Consider the following 6,000-nt stretch of genomic DNA (forward strand, 5'->3'; position numbering starts at 1 on the left):
GTCGACGCTTCTTCTTCACAAGCAGCAGCGGCACCACCGGACCACCGGCCACGACCACCTAGCCGGCCGGACCTCGAGACCTTGGCACTACCGTGGGACATTGACTGCTTACATTTTAGTCGCCAGACCACGAGCGGTGCTTCCAAGCCCTTCGATGGAAGCAATTCGGGACTGGATGGTGTATTGACTTCATCTCGCTGGAGAGGGTCAGACTAGCCCCGGAGGTCAGATAGCTCTTTGAGACCCTACCATATGCTCGATTCTTCGACATTGTCGAGCCTACCTACTGGGACCTCACTATAGAGTTTTGTAGCACCTGCTTTCTTCAGCAGCAGATCACTAATTGGCATTAGCTAGATGCCATTTCTTTCAAGCTCGGGGGCAGAGAGTTCTCGATGACAGTACCTCAGTTTGGGATGCATCTAGGGCTATGGACTCAGCAAGATATCCCTGGAGAGGCCTACTAGGGGTGCTTATATACTCACCTCATCCCTGATAGGAGGATATGGGATGAGATTGTGACTAGACCAGAGCATTACTACCCGAGCCGCTTGAAGGCGTCCAACCTTCCAGACCGACTCTGCTATCTGTATACACCTCCGGTCTACACTATTATAAGCAAAGGGAAGAGCTTTGGGGTAGTGACGCAGACTGATGTCTTCATCCTTTGGGCACTACACCAGCGGAGGAAGCTGGATATGGGCTACCTCCTAGCAAATCAGATCAGGACCTTTGTAAGGGAGTCCAAGAAGATTCATTTCTATTTTGGCCCTTACATCACACGTTTGGCTAGGAGGTTGGACGTTCTAGATGATTATTTGGGTGACCTGACTCAGATAGGGGATATGTTACCAGTATGAGTCCACCAGATGGTTAACATGCGGATGGTGACAACTTCTCAGGGGCCCCTCGGTGTTGAATATAGATTAGTCAGACGGATCCTGCGGGAGGTTAGGGAGGCTTGGGCCAGAGCACTACAGGACCCCACTGTGGAGATACTAGAGATACGACCTCGAGATATGCCTAATCTGACATGTGCTTTCGCCCTCTCTCTTGGTGGTTCATCTTCATACACTGCCAGCACCTCCAGTGCTCAGATAGGCGCTCTTGAATATCCCTTAGATAGGCTTTCAGACCTTCAGCAGGAGCACTTCACTGAGTTCAGACAGTTCTAGGAGTGCAGCTCTAGGATTTTAACGACCTACTACAGCAGCTCTTGGAAGGCCTCTAGAGGCAAGTTACACAATCAGATCAGATGGCAGCTCAACGCCAGCGGATAGCTGATTCTGGCAGGGACGATGGAGTGTAGTGATTCTTTGATGACCTAGGTGATATTGAGCTGGACCTCAGCGATTGCTTCCCAGATGTGACCCAGCCTCTACCAGTTCCAGTTGCCACTCAGGACCCTCCATCGTCTACAAGAACAGCTCCTGCCGAGGATGCACCGATGCAACCACCAGCCTCACCTTCCACTCAGGACCCCCCCCATCACCTATTAGCACAGCCTCCATTGAGGATGCACCGATTTTCTCTCCACCAACTACGGCAGATGATCAGAGCAGTCTTCGTTAGATTTTATTTCATTTTCTACTTTTCTTTACTTTATTTTGCCAACATGTTATGTACTTAGATCTTATTGATTTTGCTTTCCCTATTTGTACTTTCCATGTGGGGTACCCACTTCATTTTACATAAAGGACAGTGTGTTCTTCAAGTGTGGGGTGGGTAAATCGTATGTTCCTTTCTCTTTGTTGCGACCTTCTTTTAGCTGTATCTGAAGTTACTACTGATTATGTATATTGTTAGGATGTTAGGACACTATGCCTTTATGCAATTAAGTATATATTTTTGAGCTGATTGACAATTTGATTTATAGAATTTCAGTTACTTTTCTTTGTCGATTCATTGTCCTTAGAAAACAATTAATGGTGATTAATACATCAACTCTGCTGGGGTAAACCGGTGTACTTAATTGTTTCTCGAGTTGTCGAATTTTAACTTAGAAGGTTGATTATGTCATATGCATGTGTTTCTTAAGTGGTGATTCAATTAATAATGTTGAGAACCAATTGCAACTAATACCACACTTCAAATGTGAGATCTTGAGCCAATTGAGCATTCATTATACATATGCTCTTTATATTTCTTGTTTGAGTATGCATTGTACTTGACTTTGCTTGTAGAACTTGCTTTGTAATGCTTGTTGAGGTTACATGAATTTGTGAATACCATGAGATGATTTGGACCAAAAGCCTACCATTTGTGTTTCCATTAGTTAGCCATGGTTGAGCTTTTACCCTTTTCTTCATTTTACACCATTTCACACTTTACATCTTAGACTTTTCATTTTACCTTTCTCTTATCTTTATGCTGAAATTTCTATGATTTGCTCACTCTTATTTGGGATTAGAATGCCATTTGCTATGTTCACCAAGTCCTTTTGATATTTTAGATGCTCCCTTCAATCCAAACTGTATTTTTGCCTTTACTTTATTCAGTTGTATGCAGCATCCTTATAAGTTGCTAGTTCAGTTTTCTTTTTTAAAAAAGAAAAAAAACAACAACAAATTTTTTATTTCTGTATCTCTTTATTGAATTTAGAGCATTTTAAAGCATTATTCTACAAACTGAGGATTTTACTGAATATGGTTTTGAAGTTTTGGGCATTTAATCCTTTGAGCATATATTTTTGTTTATTGCACGAATTTCCAGCATTTTTGCACCTCTTTCCCAATTCTCCATACCTTTACCTTAACCCATTACAATCCTGGTAATGACCCTTTGATTTTGGCATTCATTTGTTTGCAATAGCGGAGATAGGATTTATGAGCAAGCTTATGGTAAGCGGGTTTGGTGCATTGGCTTTGAGGGATTTGTTTCTCACCTTATATACACCTTGAGTGACTTGAGTGATTCGTGTGAGGAATTGGTTTTTGATGTTTGTTATTGAGTTGTTGTTTACATTATTCATGTATTGATATTATCTCAATTCTCTATTAATGATTAGTAACTTGACTTATGATTGAATTTCTTTTGAGATGTGTTGAATGCTATTTACTATGACATAGGGGCATGAACTTTGAGGATTTGCTGACTGCAGTTTTATGAGTTAAGTTGTTAATTGCTTGCATATTATTGTGTATTTTCTTAGCAATTATTGTGTTTTCATTCCAAGATCATCCATGTTTTGTGTTCTTTTCTATTCTAGGAGATTTTATAGGTCCATTATCAGTGTTTGAGCAATTCTAGATCAATTTCGGGCAAAAACAGACGTAATCAGAGGCGTTTTATTTTGGGTTGACTTTTTAAAAAGTCAATACAGCCCGTGTTGGAGCCCCTGCATAAATTCAAGGCCGTGTAGTTTAAACACTTTGAAGTAGCATATTTTTCAAGGGTACCACGCCCTACAACACGGCCCTTGTTAGTTAACTGGGCTAGAACACAGCCCATGTCGTCCAACACGGGCAAGAACATGGCCATGGCTGATTCAGCTCATTCTTCCAACTAGAGTCCAACACGGGCCTGGACATGTACCGCCACATTGAGGGACGCAATTTCGAACTCTTTGTCAGATTTGTGGGATGAATAAAGGCAGGAACCAAAAGAGAAAGGGGGAGTTCCGGATTGGTGATTTTGACTTTTGATCTTCCGTTGTAATTTTCCTAGACGTGTTGTCAGGCATTTGAGGGGGCTTCCAGGAAACGGATTCCACCTTGGAACGTCAGATTCGTGATCTTGGTTTTGGATTGAAGATTGAGGATGAGTTTTGGAGCAAATCAAGGAGCAATTTTAGACATCAACTACAGCATAGTATCCAGGCTTCGAGCTATTCATCCAATTCTAAGAAAAGGGTGTATATGTTTTGATTTCTTTGTTCTTTCACTGTAATTGAATTCCTATTTGCTTTAGACATGAACATATGTAGCTAGATTGGTTGAACCCATTGGGGTTCCTTACTATGTTGGCTTAGTACTGAATTGTTAGGATTGTTTGAATTCCTTTTTGCATTTATTTTGCAATTAATAATTAAATCCAGTTTTGCAATTAATAATTAAATCCAGTTTTCTTTATATTGAATGTGTTGATTACTGTTCATAGAATTCTTTCAGCAATTGAGAAATTCTAATTGAGTTTGGAAATTTAATTACAAGATTAGGTTAATTTTCACTTAGAGATAAGGTTAATTAATTTGCCGGATTAAGAATTAACAAAGCTTAATAGAGGCGGATTAAAGCTTAAGGCTAACTTAATAATCAATCGTTAGGAAAAGATTCTGACTTTAGGTTCTTAGGTTTAGGAATTTAGTTGTCTCGAGAGGGAAACCGAATTCAGTTAAGAATCTATCCACGGGTAGCATAATCGGACTCAATAATTTGTTATCTTTTGTTTGATTGCTAACTATTCTAGGTCCGCTTTGGGTTTGCTTTCTTGTCTTGATTGTTTTATTTCTCGCATTCCATTTAGAACTTAGCTTTTAGTCATTAGTAAATCTAGAAACCATCCGTCATTAATTTTAGGCTAGATAACAAAGAACGAAGTAGTAACTCTAGGATTTCACTTTCCCGAGCGATACGATATTTTAATTCTTGCCATTGTGCTAGGCTATACCGATAGGTTCACTGCCTTAGTTGTAGTTGCATACGCAGCTCATGATTGTCCTTGTGCATTGCACATGCATCATGTATCTCATGCTTCGCATGCATCATACTAACCTTTATTTTTTAGCCATATACTCTCCTGTGGGTTGGAAGAGGCAAGACAGTGGGAGATTGGAAACAATGCCTATTTCTCTAATAATAAGAGATGTATTAGAGCACCTAGAAAGACCAAGATGCTAGGCTACTGAAGAAATGACCAATGAAAGAGCTAATGAACAAGACGTCAAGATTCTTAAGAATATTGTCATCAATGACTTGAGGGGTGTGATTTAAGAAGAGCTCCAACAACTCTTGGCTGGGTGGTCAGAACTAAGCCCCACTTACTCCGTGGCCCCGCTAGTCCCTCATCACGACCGACCTGTTATCATAAGACTCCATCGCAGCTCATGGCCAACGCCAATGCTAACATCAAGACCCAACACAAGGGAGTGCTCTGAAATTTTGGGAATTTGACGAGTATATGCTAGACCAGGATAAGAGGGAGACTGCCTTTGCCACTAACAAAGCTGTGAGTGGTTTGAGTGCCCAGCTTGAAAAGATGCAAGGTATGCTAAAAATCAAAGTTTTGGACTATACCTGTGATTTTGAAGAGTCAAGTTTACTAAAGACAAGTTCCGCAAGTTCGGGAATGCCGACATAAACAAGTTCAACAAGACTGGTGACCCAAAGGTTCATTTAAAGCAGTATATGACAATCATGGGAACTACTCAACTGAGTAGGACTCAGATTGTCAAGCTGTTTGTGTTGTCACTTGAAGGACCCGCTGTCAACTAGTACTATGGCCTAGAAAAATCCGCCAAAGCTGAATATTATGATGTATGTAATTCTTTTGTCAAACAGTATGACTACAACACTCACTTGGAAGTGTTAATCAGGGATCTTAAATCTACCAAGTAGAAACCAAATGAGTCCTTCTCTGATTTCCTAACTAGATGGAGGAATAAGGCAGGATTGATGAAGAAGAAACCCTCTGAAAATGACCAAGTTCGTATGGTGATCCTAAAGATTCTTCTAGGATGGGTTGAAAGGTTGCAAATGATGAACCTTAAAGCCTTTAGGGATCTAAATGATGATCGACTGTAGGTCGAGGAGATAAAGAATGATAAAAGAAAGATTCTGAGAACCGACAGAAGGGCAAACTACCAGGCTGGAGGGAGCAAGACCCTGGATGTGAAATTATGCAACAACCGAGGAAGTTCTCCAACTTCAAACAACCTTTCTCTAAGATCTTTAAGAGATTGGTTCAGAATGGCAATGCTCCAACCTACCATCCTTAAGAACCCACTGAACCCAAACACACTCGGATATAAACCCAACACCTATTGTAAATTCCACCAAGCAC

The sequence above is a fragment of the Ricinus communis genome, chromosome 7 (genome assembly GCF_019578655.1).
Source record: "Ricinus communis isolate WT05 ecotype wild-type chromosome 7, ASM1957865v1, whole genome shotgun sequence".
NCBI lineage: Eukaryota > Viridiplantae > Streptophyta > Magnoliopsida > Malpighiales > Euphorbiaceae > Ricinus > Ricinus communis.